This window comes from Myxine glutinosa, chromosome 7, assembly GCF_964187855.1.
Source record: "Myxine glutinosa chromosome 7, kmMyxGlut1.1, whole genome shotgun sequence".
In the NCBI taxonomy this organism is placed as follows: domain Eukaryota; kingdom Metazoa; phylum Chordata; class Myxini; order Myxiniformes; family Myxinidae; genus Myxine; species Myxine glutinosa.
This window is the reverse complement of record NC_136267.1, coordinates 81677928-81694989: the sequence shown is the minus strand read 5'-3', so window position 1 is coordinate 81694989 and position 17062 is coordinate 81677928. Positions and strand designations below refer to the sequence as shown.

General features: G+C 40.0%; 1 long non-coding RNA gene across 2 annotated transcripts in view; it reads left to right on the top strand.

Moving 5' to 3' along the window:
* LOC144892959 (uncharacterized) overlaps nt 1–16618 on the top strand; it is a 75683-nt gene extending 59065 nt beyond the window's left edge. The window contains exons 2-3 of one of the 2 annotated variants that reach the window (XR_013624108.1): nt 13704–13815; nt 16011–16618. This is a non-coding gene — a long non-coding RNA (uncharacterized LOC144892959). The remainder of the gene's footprint in view (nt 1–13703; nt 13816–16010) is intronic. The other variant, XR_013624109.1, reaches the window with a different exon arrangement.
* Nucleotides 16619–17062: the final 444 nt, after the last annotated feature.

Sequence of the window (17062 nt, the reverse complement as noted above, 5' to 3'; positions counted from 1 at the left end):
TGTTTGTCAGGGACGCCACGTTCCATTGGGGTCAATCCAGAACAAGACGTGCAGTATCTGTTTGGCATGGCAGCTGTGACAACCTGCCAGTTTATTCGTGCTTATGTGGAGCCGGAACCTGCCCCATATTATTGCCATGATTCCACCGCCGGCCATCAGGGCTTCCTTTAAACATTGATTCTCTCTAACCCTGGGCAAATATTTAAGCACTTTTACCGACCTGCTGCATGCCATTTGCAGACTACAAACGCCAAGCTGGAATTGGTCTCTCTGCCCTCTTATCTCTACCCTTCCTTCCCCTCTCTGGACGGACAAGGCTTTTTGATGCAAAGCCAGCTATTCTGTCCCTCGTCCACCCTGCTCGGTCTTCACCTCGTAGCTTTGGACTGCTGAGTGCGATGGAGACAAACAGCCATCCTTTTAAGATGCCATTGAGGCTTGGGAACCTGACTAATCCAATGTATGATTAATGGACGGAAGAGCTGCCCTCTGGTCGGATGGTCAAATGCCTCTCCAGTTACGCACAGCCATGTCACTCAACATCGTGTACACTTTGGCTCAGCGCCTTTGGCATCCGGCCCGTTACTACAGCGTTCTCGATTCGATTCCAACACTTTTCATTCCTGTACAACTATGTAACAGCACCATCAATTGTTCGATGAGTTACGAATGGTGATCAGTAGGTCAATGGCCTGAAATTGATTGTCAATAACAGACAGTTGGTGAAACTTCTATCTTATTTAAATTGTCCTTTAATGACAAAGTCATGGAATTATTTTTTGATATAACCCTTTTACTCATTTTAAATAAAACAACTAGGTCCTACCCCGAGTAGTTTTGCACCTTTCTATACATATATTGTGATTATTGTCAGGATCCCAGACTTGATGATCAATTCTCATCGAACAGTCAATATGTCATATGTCACCAAATATTTACAGGAGATTAAAGGGAACTATGAATTATCTTATAGTGAACTAGCTGAAAGCATCCGGCGTTGCGTGGGTTATTATTGAATGAATTTAGGACTATAATTCAGCTTTTACTCGCGGCCGTAGAAGATTGACTACTATAATTCAGCTCAGCTTTTTTTTTTTTTTTTTTTTTTTTTTTTTTTTTGTATACAAGATCGAGGCTCGTGAAAGAGCGAACATTAATCACACAGAAAGACAAACCGACACATAAAACATATAACATAGGGAGCGGTAGACAAGATGGGGAGAGAGGGGGAAGGACACAAACACAACATTTGAGAGCAGGGACCGAGAGACATGGAGACATCGAGAGATCTGAGAGAGGGCGAGGGCTTTGGGGGGGGGGGGGGGGGCGTGGGAAGGGGGCAGTGGGAGAGGTATAAAACATATGGACACTGCCAGGACTTCCAGGAAAGAAGTTGGAATTTGATTTGGTGAGCAAGTCGAAAGCAGCCTTTTAAAGAAGAAGAAGAAAAAGGTGTTATAAAATATGACGGAATACATAACTTGAGGGGAAAGTGTAAACATTGAAGGTTAATGAGTGAAAACTATCTGGGGAAATGGGGGAGAAACACGTGGTCGAAGAACGAACGAACGAATAAGAATGAATAAACGAATGAGAACAGAGAAGGAAATGCTTTTTTTTTTTTTGTTTGTTTTTTGAGTTGAGATTTACACAAGGAAGTAGGCTATGGGTGAAAAGACTGGGAATACAGAGAACGAAAGTTATTGGATCACAAACGACGGACCACTGAGAGAAAAAACAAAGCCTCAAGGTTGTACAGTGCACACTGTACAAGGCCTTGCTCGCGACACGGCAAACAGACGATCAATTTATGAAAGATAAACACCGAGAAACAACCAAAGTTGCACACAATAACTTCACACACCGAAAGATAAATACAGTTTCGACAAAATACAATTGTGAACAGACTTAACTTCGAAAAACGTGGAGACCGTGTGGAGCTTCGAAAATCCCTGATCAAGTCTGGATTGTCAGAAGCAACCTGTATATCAAGAGTCAATCGCAACCCGGCCTCGCCACCTCGGCTAAAACCTTCCCGGGGCCCGTCCCGACATTTTTGGTTCTTTTTGAATGAATTTACTACTATAATTCAGCTTTTACTCATGGCAGTAGACGATTGACTACGATAATTCAGCTCAGCTTTTAATTGTGAAATGGGCCCAGCTCTTTTGAGGTGGGCCTCGACCGGCCTCGCCACCTAGCCTCTAACCTTCCCGGGGCCCGTCCCGACATTTTTTGTATTAGAGGTTTCCTCCTATCTTTCACTGTTCAGGAGATTAGCTTGCGCAGACAAACAAACAAAAACTTTCTTTGATAATATAGAGAGATAACAAGGAACAAGTATATTAGTATGGCAGATAGGTGCAGGAATTGTGCCTTTGATGATACAAGCATGGCATTTGGCACAGTCAGAGTATGTCCAAAGAAAGATATTTGGCTATAGGGCCATCGAAGATTTGTCCTTTTTAAAAAAAATGTCCGCCATTGTTGTCACAGGACAAATCTGCGATGGCCCTATAGCCAAATATCTTCCTTAGGGCATACTCTAACTGTGTGCTAACTCTCGAGCTTGTATCATCAAAGGCACAATTCTCCCAAATATTTCACCTATCTGCTGTAATACATGAGCTACTAAACGACATATGAACGACTAAACACGCATGCGTTTAGTTAAGTGAAGAAGAGGAAGATTTATACCTTTTGTGATTGGTTTAGGATCAAAGAGGAAGATGCTGTTGTGTGATATCATGCATGTGTAAACAACAGTTGTAACAGCGGCATAATTCATATAATTCCACGTAGTCACAAATAGTGAATATTATACTGCATACATGCTTGAAAAGGTAGATCCAAGATATCGAAAAGGCGTGCGAGGGGTGGCGGAGAGAGGGAGTTTGATTAATGGTTTTCCAAAAAACAAAGTTGTGACCAACTTTGGCAAAAATTCCTGCAGATAAACACATTAAAGATATGTTTTCAAATTAGCATTTACAGGCAGTCCCCGGGTTACGAAGGAGTTCCGTTTTTAAGTCTGTCTGTAAGTCGAATTTGTATGTAAGTCGGAACAGTTGCGTACGGTTCACATCTGGCGTCAATTAGTCAAAGGTTTGTCTTAGTATATAGTATATATTTTACCTAAAACGTCTATAGGTATAAAAAAACATGAAAGAAACATTTCTTAAACTGTTTAGATAGAAAAGAAAAGATAATGATTAAAGGTTAACACTTACTCTCGTTCCAATTGATGTCTTGCAAACCTTGAAACAATCATACTTGATATATCTCTCCGAGATGATGGGTCTGGTGTTGGAGAGGATGGACCTGGTGCTGGAGAGGCTGGACCTGGTGCTGGTCAATTTTCTTAAAGTAAACATCAAGGGTGGCTTGAACAGAGCTTTTCTCATATTTCTCTCGTCTACCGCTCCCCTTATTATATACTTTGTGTGTCTGTGATTTTTTTCTCTGTGTGATAAATGTTAGCTCTTTCACGAGCCTCGATTCTGTACACAAAAATATATATATATATTTTTTTTTTTTAAATAATAGACTTTACGGAGGTCGGTTCGTAAGTATGGGCGTTCGTAAGTCGGGCGTTCGTAACCCGGGGACTGCCTGTAAATTAAAGACCAGCGTACGCCACATGGTGCAAAGTAGGTACATGTACTGTCTTGCGAGAAGAACGGGCCTGATCCCTAACACAATTGGGGCATACAAACATGGTTTGATTTAGCCAACAATTGGTTTAGGCCAGACTATACAGCTGAAAGGTGAGTGTGCTCCCTCTGTTATATCATTTGCAATGTGTGGCAAAATGGAAACAGCATTGTTTTCAGCAAATACATTTTCAGCAAAGAAGGGGACAGTCACCCTAACACCCACAGCAACACTTGTTCAGAATTTTAATTAAATACTTACTCAGCGTTTATTTCAAAATTTAAAACAATATTCTTATTATTTATAAAACAATCAATAAACAGAAACGAATATTTTTATTTTATTTTAGAGCTTATGTAGAACGTATGAGCTGCAAAGATAGCAACACTTATTTTGTATGCCACACAGGATTGCACGTGGCATCATTGGCTGAGGGCACAGTTGTGCCACTGATGCAATGCCCCCCTATTACCAGTACACAGTTTACACTGGTACTCATTTCGCTGACTTCAGAAGGATGAGCAGGCTGAGTCAACCCCACTTGGAGTTTATTCAATGGCTGCGTGACCAGGATTCAAGCTCAGGACTCGAGAAATCCCAAGCCAGTCATCCTAACACCAGGCTTCATATCAACACTAATGGGATGAAGGATATATGTATGAATGATGATGAGGTCAACAAGAAACAGAAGAAGAATAATAAATAATTGGAGGAGACTTTGAAGTGAAACAATAAGAAAAGTAACAAAATTATAAATAATTTAAAGTATAATAAAAAGATACTACATGGTATTCTTAGAATACTTACCCTGTGCAGTCAACTTGGTGCGAGACAACTTTTCTGTTTTTGAAGGTTTATTTTCATCCAATATGGCTGTCAGACCACGTGGGCGATTACATCATACATTTATATTCTAAAATGTAAATGTTGCGTCGATCACGCTCAATAAATTTCAAACTAATCAGACTAAGCATTGTCCCTGTTGAATTATGACATCATAATTAAGGCAGCAATGACTGTTAACAACACTTATTCCCCATGTGGAGTTCTTTACAATGAGCCATGTTTGAATTTTTACATGGAGTGGTTTTGGAGATATAGAGGTGCAACATTTTTTGGTTTTCCAAGATGGCACCTGTACCACATGACCTATGACGTCATAATTATCATTAAAATATTCCACAGGAGGAGGCGCAATTATGGTGAAAATTTAGTGTCGATCAGACCAACAGTTGCAGAGAAAAAAAATTCATACTGATCAGATCAAGCGTGAACTTGTTGAATTATGATGCCATAAGGAAGGCACTGATGACATCATCATTAACATATCTTATTCCCCATGGGGAGTACTTGACAATGAGCCATGTTTCAATTTTTTCCATGTAGTGGTTTCAAAGATATAGGGGTGGAAAGTTTTTCACAGATGGCGCATGTACCACGTGACCTATGACGTCATAATTATGATTTCAATATTCTACAGGAGGAGGCGCTCCTATAGTGAAAATGTCGTGCCAATCGGACCAATAATTGTAGAGAAAACAAATTCATACTGATCAGATGAAGAATTATACTTGTCGAATTATGACGTCATAATGAAGGCACCGATGACATCATCATTAACATCTCTTATTCCCCATGGGGAGTACTTCACAAAGAGCCTTGTTTCAATTTTTTCCATTGAGCGGTTTGGGAGATAGAGGTGTAACGTTTTTCCAAGACGGCGTCAATACCACGTGACCTATGACGTCATAATTATGAATAAAATTTTCTACAGGTGGAGGCGCTCCTATGGTAAAATTTCGTGTCAATCGGACCAACGGTTGCCGAGAAAATGAATTTTTAAAATGCAGACACGCACATACGCCACATGTACGCACTTGTGGCATACGTCCGCAACCGAATGCCTGAGCGAAAAGCAGGGTAGATATGAGAATTGAGATTGTGTTCAGAAAGGTCAGCATCAGCTAACCAGGCCACAAGATCAGCTTAAGACCCTTAAACACGACATGTTTCTTTCATATGAATATTCGACCGATTATTCATATTTGGGTCAATTGGCATCAATGAGCACCCAAGCGTGGTTCACCGATAATGGTGCTGCGGTTTGATCTCTCCACCCCTTGCCATCTCCCACAACGAACCACGTTCCTTCCTTCTTACTACACTAACCCCTTTAGCCCCCCCAAGTGCACCAAAACACCAGGGGGTTGCAACTCTGCACAGCGGGAGTGACGGTACGTCCTAATTAACCCGTCAAGGCCGAGGCGGAACCGGCGCTTAGGTCCATACCCTGTCATTTACCTCCTGCAGCAGTAAGCATCCTTCACTACTCCCAACCGGATCCCTTCCGCCACTCACCTCCTGGCAGATCTTCAGTATCTATTGCTTTCTTTGTTTGTTGGTTTGTTTGCCAACAGGTTTCCAAACATGAATACAAATGTGGTGATAAAGTAGAAGTAAGGATGCACCGTGTAAAACAATGTTGATCGTATTTGTAATTAGGATGTGAAATGCAGAGGGGTCCAGTCAAGCATGCTGCCAACAAGATTCTTTCATTTGTCTTTGCTGACGCACAGGTAAGGTATAGGCCAACTTTTGTATGGAGTAGTTATAGGAAATTAAATTTAAAAAAACAGTGACATTTCTCTTCTATACCGTGAGTATATCGTTACTCGTTACAATAACATTTTGAATGTCACACGCAGACAGAAAGGGAAAATTGAACTTCACCACAATCTAGTCCGATGAAGAAATAAAGCTTAGGGGCAACGCTCACCTGGTAGAATAAACAGCATACTGCACCTACTAAAGGTATTTTAAACCAATTTCAATGGTTGCTAGAAGAAAGGGCAGCATGTAGAATCATACTAACATAATCATAAGACTTAAAACAAACAAAGAAAAAATATACCGATTTTGGGAGGCAACACTCCCCCCTCCCCCAACACCCATTTTACCTCCTAAGACCCCAATTTTTCTAATGCAATGAACAAACATTGGTACATCATGGGTGATGAAGGTTGTGGTGAAGTTTCATCGAAATAGTGTGTGTAGTTTCTGAGAAGAAAGCAAATACATATTTTGGGGGCAACCCCCCCTCCCCCATAGACCCCCAAAGGGGCAGATTTTTTTAATGCAGTGAAAAAACTTTGGTACATCACGGGTGGTGGATGTTGTTGTCAAGTTTCATCGAAATAGTGTGTGTAGTTTCTGAGAAGAAAGCAAATACATATTTTGGGGGCAACCCCCCCTCCCCCATAGACCCCCAAAGGGGCAGATTTTTTTAATGCAGTGAAAAAACTTTGGTACATCACGGGTGGTGGATGTTGTTGTCAAGTTTCATCGAAATAGTGTGTGTAGTTTCTGAGAAGAAAGCAAATACATATTTTGGGGGCAACACCCCTCCCCCATAGACCCCCAATGGGGCAGATTTTTTTAATGCAGTGAAAAAACTTTGGTACATCATAGGTGGTGGATGTTGTTGTCAAGTTTCATCGAAATAGTGTGTGTAGTTTCTCAGAAGAAAGCAAATACATTTTTTGGGGGCAACCTCCCCTCCCCCATAGACCCCCAAAGGGGCAGATTTTTTTAATGCAGTGAAAAAACTTTGGTACAGCATGGGTGATGAAGGTTGTGGTCAAGTTTCATAAAAAATGTGTGTGTAGTTTCAGAAAAGAAAGCAAATACCTACAGTCGTGGCAAAAATATTGGCACCCTTGCACTTTTTTCAAATAATACACCATTTCTTCCAGAAAATACTTGAAATAAAAATATATTTTGGTATCCACATACTGTATTTCTTTGGTTTGCAATGGAACAAAACAAAAAAAAGCTGAAAAAAATTACTAAATCTTAGCTTATTCCACACAGAAATCCTAAAATAGCCCGGACAATATTATTGGCACCTTTTAGAAGTTGTTAGAAATAATTAGATTTCAAGCAGGTGATTCTCCTTCACTTTGGAATTGAACTCACCTGTAGCCAACCTCCCTGGATATGGCTACAAGGGAACACTTGATTGAAGATTGCAGCGAAGGATTGTTTGAATGGTGGAGAAAGCACCTCAATCAACTGCCAAACAGATTCAAGCTGACGGTCAGACACAAGGTACAACAGTTTCAACTCGCACCATCCGTCGCCAACTCAATGAAAGGAGGTTCTATGGTAGGAGACCCAGGAGGACACCACTGCTGAGAAAGAGACATAAGAAAGCTCGACTGGAGTTTGCCAAAACACACCTGAACAAGCCAAAATCGTTCTTTGGACAGATGAGACCAAATTAGAGCTTATTGGTAAAGCACATCATCTCTATGTTTACAGAAAACAAAATGAAGCATTTAAAGAAAAGAACACCTTCCCAACAGTCAAACATGGATGAGGTTCGGTGATGTTTTGGGGTTGCTGTGCTGCCTCTGGCATTGGGTGCCTTGAATGTGTGCATGGCATCATGAAATCAGGTGATTTCCAAGGCATTTTGGAGCGCAATGTTCAACCCAGTGTCAGAACGCTGGGTCTCCATCGAAGGTCATGGGTCTTGCAGCAGGACAATGACCCCAAACACACTTCAAAAAGCACCCAAGAATGGTTCAAGACAAAACGCTGGACTGTTCTGAAGTGGCCAGCAATGAGTCAGGATCTAAATCCCATTGAACACCTGTGGGGAGATCTGAAAACAGCAGTTGGGAGAAGACACCCTTCAAATCTGGGGGAACTGGAGCAGTTTGTAGAAGAAGACTGGGCCAATGCCAGTAGAGAGGAGTAGGAAGCTCATTCATGGCTATAGGAAGCGCTTGACTGTAGTTATTTTGTCCATAGGCGGTGCTACCAAATATTAAGTCTCGAGTGTCAATAATTTTGTCAATGCCATTTATTTTTATTTTCTGATTTAAAAGGATATATTAAGTTCTGAATCAAAAACTAAGGTTCTGTAATATTAACAGTGAAATAAAAAATTGTGGAGACTAAATATTTTCGTCAATTTCAACTTATTTTTTAGAGAAAATTGTGAGTTATTTGAAAAAAGTGCAAGGGTGCCAATATTTTTGGTCACGACTGTATTTTGTGGGGTCAAACCTGGACCCACTTTGACCTCCCCCCCCCCCCCATAGACTCCCTTAGACTTTGATTTTCTTAGCGCCGCGAACAAAATTTGGTACATCACGGGTGATGAAGGTTGTGGGCAAGTTTCATTGATATAGTAGTTTCAGAGGAAAAAGCAATTCCTAATTTGGGGGGTCAAACCTGGATCCACTTTGACCCCCGGTAAACCCCTTTCGACCCTGATTTTTTAAATCCGTGAACAAACTTTATTTACAACACAACAACTATCATTTGTGCCAAATTTGGTCGCAATCCCATCAGCGGTTTCGGAGAAGACGTTTCAAGTGTTTACGGACTGACGGACGAACTTCGTTCCAGGTGAGATAAAATCATTGTGTTTCATTATATTTGATCGAATTTCATCTGCATTTGATGATTGCTCGTTTTCTCTTGTTCTTACGTTTTCTGACCGCGATGTTCCACTGTTGCTAAATATGTTCATATGCTGTTATCACCACATCATACTTTCATTACAGTGATAATACTCGTACTTTGAAAGCTTTTTGAAGTACTATATAGTACCCCTTTTGAGGTGAGGTGAGGGAGGGGATGGTGGTTAAAACCATCTAAAGGTGGTTTTATATAGTACCCCTTTTAAAGCTCTTCCCGGTAGCGGGAGTTCCGGGGAAGAGGGAGGCGAGGAGAAAGGAGGGGAGAATGGGAGAAGGAGGAAAGCGGAAAGTGCGGGAGAGGAGAGAGTGGGGTGAAAGGATGGGGAGAGGGGAGGAGGGGAAAGAGTTGAGGTCATGAACACATTTTACATTATGTGGAATTTTTTTTTTGTATACAAGATCGAGGCTCATGTAAGAGCTAACATTAATCACGAAAAAAAAGATTTAAAAAAAAAGATAAAAAAATTTACACGGGCAATGCCGGGTACACATGCTCGTATATACTGTATACAGCACCTATAAAAAGTATACACCACCTTTAAAAAATTTCACCTTTTGTTGCCTTATAGCCTAGAATAAAATTGCATTAAAACAGACTTTTCCCATCTTTATTTACACATCGTAACCAACAACTTTCAGTGAAAAACAAATTCTACAAATTTCAGAACATTAATTAAAAATACAAAACTTTTTGACCTTTCGACCTAAAAAATATTTAGGATTTTGTCCTACCGTTAACTCAGGCATTTGGTGAAGTTTCATGAAGATTGGTTTAAAATTGTGACCTGTAGGCAAGTATAAGTGAGCGGACAGACAAACAAACACCCACACAAACACACAAACCAGAGTGATCAACATACTTGTTCAAAAAATTTTTTTGCCAAGTAATAACACAAGTGACGAACCAATATACTTGAAAAATATTAGATTTTTCACAAGTAACAAATGCACAAACTATTTAACAAATGCACAAATAATTTACAACATTTCATGGTTTTCAATGCACAACATGTGCCGGAACCTCATATATATATATATTTTTTACTGTGCATTTAGACTTTAGAAACCATCAATAAGATTGATGTTTGAAACTTTAGCAAAAATTAACCCAGAAGTGCACCACAGTAATGGTGGGCCAATGGCCCCATTTCCTTGTTTGAGGTCGGTTTCATGATTTTCAGACGTACAAGCACACATACATCCAGATAATTTATTTGTGGGATGAGGGGGGGGGGGGGCTTGTACCCATGACTTGATACTACAGGATGAGTCATAAGTCCCAGGATACGGTTTTAGCTGTTGATACAATATTTCTTTATACCATATACTAAGGTGATAGTCTGTTGGCGAAATCTGAAAAAAATGGTTTAGGGAGTACCACATGTTAGAAGCTGCCAACAAGTAGTTTTGGAAAGTACACACCCTCAGGTTTATGAAAATGCTTGTTGGCAATTTTGAAAATGTCTTATAGGCACCCACCTCAAAAAATCTTCTAAAATCAATTAAATATTTAAAACACATTTGGAGGACTGAGTGGCAGATTTAAATGTTTAATCACATGTTCTCTGATACCATCGATCAGCTGAATTCAACCAAAAAATAAAATTTGATGAACGTCAATGGTTAGGTTCAAAGGTCATACCATTTAAGTAAAAGCAAATGGACCAAAAATTCATCAAAATTTGAATTAAATAAGAAAAGTTTAATATATTGGCCAAATTTTGCGCTCTGGATTCCATTTCACTTTCATAATGAACCTCATGCTCTACTAACAACAAGAACAACAACAGGCATTGTAAGGCCATTTTCCCTGCTAGAGCGGGGGTTCGCCTTGTGGTCCCCATGACAATCTTCTCCATTTTGCCCTATTTTCTGCATCTCTCCTTGTTAACCCCCTTGCCTGCATTTCTTCTTCCACCATCTTTAGCCAAGTCCTTCTCGGTCTTCCCCGTCCTCTACTTCCTTCTACATTCATTTCCATCACTCTTCTCAACCAGTCAATTTCATCCTTCCTCAACACATGACCAAACCATCTCAACCTGTTCCTCTTCACAGCATCAATCACAGGCTCTATTCCCATCATCTTTCGCAATTCATCATTTGTCTTCGTCTCTCTCAACGATACTCCGCACATCCACCGAACCATTCGCATTTCCACCCTTTCCTGCCTTCGCTGCTGCTCTTCGTTGATTACTGATGTCTCGCTCCCATAAATCATAACACTTCTCACACATGCAGCATGTTCAACCTCATGTTCAACCACACAACCTCATGTTCTACTGATCAAAAATAATCACCAACCAAATATTGATTATTGCCCTGGAAACGACTAGAGCACATTAATCAGGTCAGTATCGCAATATATACACACTAATGCCTAATGCACCTACATTTCCATGTATATTTACATGTATCATTTTGCTTGCATTAATAGTGTATACTGTACAATGGAGGCTGTGCACATATTTGAAAGGTGTTATGGAAATGACCTATGTCTCGCTTGATTATCTAAACAAATCTGGAAATTAGTTGCCATGGAAACCATGCTATTTACATGCCATTACATCGTGCATAAACAAACTTATATTTAACTTAAGCTTAGTCTTATATTTGATAACTTGTGAACCAGTGATGGGATTTTGACCAAACTTAATACAAGTATATATTGTGAGAAAAGATGAACTGATTCGATTTCCGCATTAATGTCAGAGGTCATGTCAGGTACAAGTGTGATGCTTGAGAACAGCTGAGGAGATTTAAATCAAGCTTGGTGCAAGTACAATGCCTTCAGAAAGTGTTCACACTCCTTGACTTTCTCACATTTTGTTGTTACAGCCTGAATTAAAAATAGATTAAATTGACATTTTTTGTCACAGATCTACATATAATAACCCATAATGCCAAAGTGGAATTTTATTTTTTAGAAATCTTTTACAAAAAAATTAATACAGAAATATGTCATTTACATAAGTATTCAACCCCCTGAGTCAATACCTGGCAGAATTGCCTTTGACAGTGATTATAGCTTCAAATCTTCTTGGGTATGTCTGTATTAGCTTTGCTCATCTGGATTTGGGGAGTTTCTCCCATTCGTCTTCGCAGATTTGCTCAAGCTCTGTCAAGTTGGATGGGGAGCATTGGTAAACAGAAATCTTCAAGTCTTTCCACAAATTCTCAATGTGATTCAAGTCTAGACTTTGGCTGGGCCACTCAACAACTTGCATGTTCTTGTTATGAAGCTATAACAGTGTTGCTTTGGCTGCATACTTTGGGTCATTGTCCTATTGGAACGTACATCTTCAATGAAGTCTAAGGTCTATTGCACCCTGAAGCAGGTTCTCCTCAAGGATTTGCCTGTATTTGACTCCATTTATTGTTCCCTCTATCCTCACAAGTCTTCCAGTCCCTGCTGCTGCAAAGCATTTCCATAGCATGATGCTGTCACCACCATGCTTCATTATAGGAACTAATAACGGTACCTGCCCTACAGGCGGGCTTCAATTGGGAAGCCCAAATGAAAAGGCAAAATATCAGAAATTGAAGGCTTTTATTTTATTTTAAACGATTCATATAAACATCCATTGAATCATATCACATGCAAATCATCAAAATCTAAACAGTACATGGCGCCCATTTTGAAAAAAAGATAGAATTCTGCAAAACGGAAGCGGCTGCTACACGTCTTTCTCAGTTGCACATTTATGTGTGAAGAGTGCGCGCCGAATCTGTAACACGGAAGCGGCCACTACACCTGTTTCTCAGTCGCTTTGCACACGCTGCCGTGTTACTTCGGAGCCGCACGTTTATATAGGAAGAGTTCGTCAGGAGTCGATCTACTCTCTCCTGGTACGTAGAATTTCAACAAAAGCCACATCACTGTTCATATCGGTAAATATTATTCCATCGTGTTTGGAAAAAAACTTGAAAATTGGAAGACTTGGAAAAACAATATAGCATATTTTATTCCAGGGGGTCCCAGGATTACCCACCCAAAATATCGTTGCGATCGGTTCAGTCCGTTTTTGCGGTACCTTCGAACGGACAGACAGACGGATGGACATTTGGTGAATTATAGTAAGATGATGTGAGATGGTTGATGAGCTGTGCTCGGTTTCTGCCAGACATAGCGCATTGCATTCAGGTAAAAGAGTTCAATTTTCATCTCATCAGACACTGGAATATTTTACCTCATGTTCTCAGTCTTTCAGGTGCCTTTTTGCAACCTACAGGTATGCTGCCGTGTGCCTTTTTCTTAGAAGTGGCTACTGTCTGGCCACTCTCCCATAAAGCTAGATTTGTGAAGTGCTGCAAAGACTGTTCTCCTTCCAGCAGGTTCCCAAATCTCAGCCAAGAACTCTGTAGTTCTGTCAGTGGTCATTGGGTTCTTGGTCACCTCCCTGACCAAGGTCCTTCTTGCCCGTTTGCTCAGTTTGGTCGGACAGCCAGGTTTAGGAAGAGTCTGCGTAGTTCCATATTCTTTCTATTTCCTAATGATGGAGCTCACTGTGCTCTTGGGAACTTGCAACACTCTGGAAATTGTTCTATACCCTTCCCCAGATCTACGCCTCCTCACAATTCTATCTCGGTGTTCTACGGGCAGTTCCTTGGAATTCATGGTAGAGTTTCTGCCCTGACATGCACTCTCAACTCTGGAACCTTACATAGACAGGTAAGTTTCTTTCTAAATCATGTCCAATAAATTGAATTGGCCATAGATGCACTCCAATCAAGTTGTAAGTCATCGTGAGGATGATCAAAGGAGATTGGATGCATCTGAGCTCAATTCGGAGTGTCAAAAGAAAGGAGTTGAATACTTATTGACTCAAGACATTTCATATTTTAATTTTTAATTATTACCTCCGCCACCGAAGGTGGATGGACGTCATGTTTTCACCTCCTGTCTGTCTGTTTGTTTGTTTGTCTTTTTGTGAACAAGATATCTCAAAAAGTTGTGGATGTTTGTGAAGACCCGGATCCGGATCTGGCTCGTATAATTTGTTATTCTTCACCATTGGAAGATAGGGCCAAAAACCGGCATACAGCAGGATATCTCAAAAAGTTATGGACGGGTTTGAACAAAACTTAGTGGGCAGGTTGCGTGTGTGACAAGGACAAATAGATTCGATTTTGGTGAAGATCTGAATATGGATTCGGATACGGGAATTATTTAATTTCAAGTGATATTTCACCATTGAGAGATCGGGTGAAAAGCGATATATAACACGATATTTTAAAAAAAGTTGTGGACGAGTTATGACTAAACTTGGTGGACGAGTTGGTTCGTTGACAAGAACAAGCCGATTAGATATTTGGTTCAGATACTAATCCAGATCCGACCTATCAGTGGGATACAAAACATAGACTGTTCAACCTGGCGGAGGAATGTGCTCCACTGAGTGCCGTTCTAGTTTTGTAAAAATGTATTAAATAAAATAATAATTTATATTTGGCATTATGGGGTATTATGTGTAGATCAGTGATAAAAAAAATCTCAATTTAATCAATTTTTCATTCAGACTGTAACGCAACATAATGTGAAAACAGTCAAGAGGTGTGAATACTTTCTGAAGGCACTGTGCAGTATATATGAGCAAATCTGAAAGTTCACGATAAGGATCAGTGACAATTTTAAGCTCTGAGACCCGCATGTGATGACATAGCCAGTTTCTCCTGCAGGTGGCCTGAATTTTTATTATTACTATGAACCAAGTGGCAGGTACATGCTTGATGAGTCAATCTTCTTCTTTAACAACCACAATTATTCCCACTTTATTGTGGGGTTGGCCAGGGGAAGTGTTGGCCCAAGTCTTTCACGAACCAGCTGGCCAGGCCTTACATTCAACTACTGTTAGTGCAGGAATTTGGAATTTGCTCATGGTACCAGCAATAGCTCGCCTACTCTTCATAAAGAACACAGTGGGATATTCAACATCTGCTAACTAATGCCAGAAGACGTGACACCAAGTTTAACGTCTATCCGAGGGACGACACACAAAGTGATGAATCCTGCCTGTGAAATATTTTATAGCTGGGCCAGGATTCTAACCGAAGCCAGACGTCTGATGCTTGAGTGTGATGCTTGATGAGTCAATCACAAGCTCAAATCCAGTTTTTTTTCCATGGTCATCATATATATGATGGGGAATATTATGACTGCACATTTTATTTATTTGTTCTTGTAAGCTTACATCATTCCTTTTGAAAATTAATCGATCTCTTTGAAAGTTAGTAAATGTTTCTTTTTTTTATTCATTCCTATGTGATTTCGGTTTCTTCTGTAGTTATTCCTTGTTTATTACCTCCGCCACCGAAGGTGGATGGAGGTTATGTTTTCAACCCTGCCTGTTTGTCTGTTTGTGAACAAAATATCTCAAAAAGTTGTGCATGGATTCAAACGAAATTTGACAGAGAAGTAGCGTATGTGACACGGACGAAATTATTAGATTTTGGTGAAGACCTAGATTCGGATCCGGCTACTAGAATTTTTATGTTAGACTAGACGGATTTCAGAGAAATGTGAATGTTCGGTGAATTTTTGGGTAAAGGTTGGGAACCTCACTTTTTAACATAATTAGGGTATGCTGAATTTGATTAACCCTGTTCCCAAGCCAAATTTTGAGGTGTTTGACCTTATATTTAGCAAAAACAAAATGGCCGCCAAATTGCCATTTTTGGACAATTTCTTTGAACAAGCATTTATATATCATGTATATACATGCAGCTCTATGTGGTAATCTAATCTAATCTATCTGGTAATTATTTATCTAATCTTCATTCCAGTGCAGCCCACAGTTTTATTATACAAATGTTATTATATAGCCTACCTGAAGTATATATTTGAGGCTAATAAATGTTTCTTTTTAGTTGCAGGCGACCATGGATCCAGTAGTTACCTTGAACAGGCCTTCGTCTGTGGATTACAGCTTGTGTATATTCTGCCAAACCCATAAAGCCAGAGTTCCTCTAAGACGTCTAAGTGAAGCAAGCGATCATGGACTCAGCACAGTAAGGACTGCTGCATGTAGCAGAAGGAAGCTAAGAGACTCGAAGAATATAGATTTGATTGATCGTCTTGAAGATGTGTTAGATTCTGCTGCAGCTGTAACTCTTGGAAATGGGATGGAAACGTGGTGATTCAGGACTAGAGCCTATTCTGATGTCACTGAGTCCAATCCCAGAAAGTTGCCTCGACATGATTTGTTGTGCATGCCAGAAGCAATGCAAGACTCGACGGTGCAAATGTCACTATTCAGAGTTGAGGTGCACATCAATGTGTGCCTGTCAGCAACAAAGTGATGATCTTGTATGAATTTATGAATTTGATGTATGAATTTAGTTTGTATGAATGTGATGTAGTTTGGCAAAACAACATGTGTGACATTCCTGAACGTTTGTGCTTCTTGGCCATGTACACTTAATTTTAGAATAAATGGTTGTATGAAACATTGTCTTATTAAAACCATTTCCCATTTTATAGTGTCCAATTTCAATATCAGTTTGAATGTCTCTTTCAATATGTCGCCAATCATAATATAGACTAGACGGATTTATGAAAAAAAGGCCATGTATAAGCTTCTCGGTGCATTTTGGGGTAAACGTTGTGAAGTTAAAGGTGAATGATTCGATTTTGGTGAAGATCTGAATATGTATTCGGATATGAGAATTATTTAATTTTTTAGGTTATTCTTCACCATTGGGCCAAAACGATACATAGCAGGATATCTCAAACAGTTATGGATGGATTTGGACGAAACTTGTTGGACAGGTTGTGTGTGTGACAAGGAAGAATCGATTCAATTTTGGTGAAGAATGTTTCTACATTATATGAACTAGTGAGACACGCGTGCTACGCACGGGTGGGAGGCCAGAAGCAAACAGGCAATGCAGATACGGCGAATGCTAAAGCATGACACCAA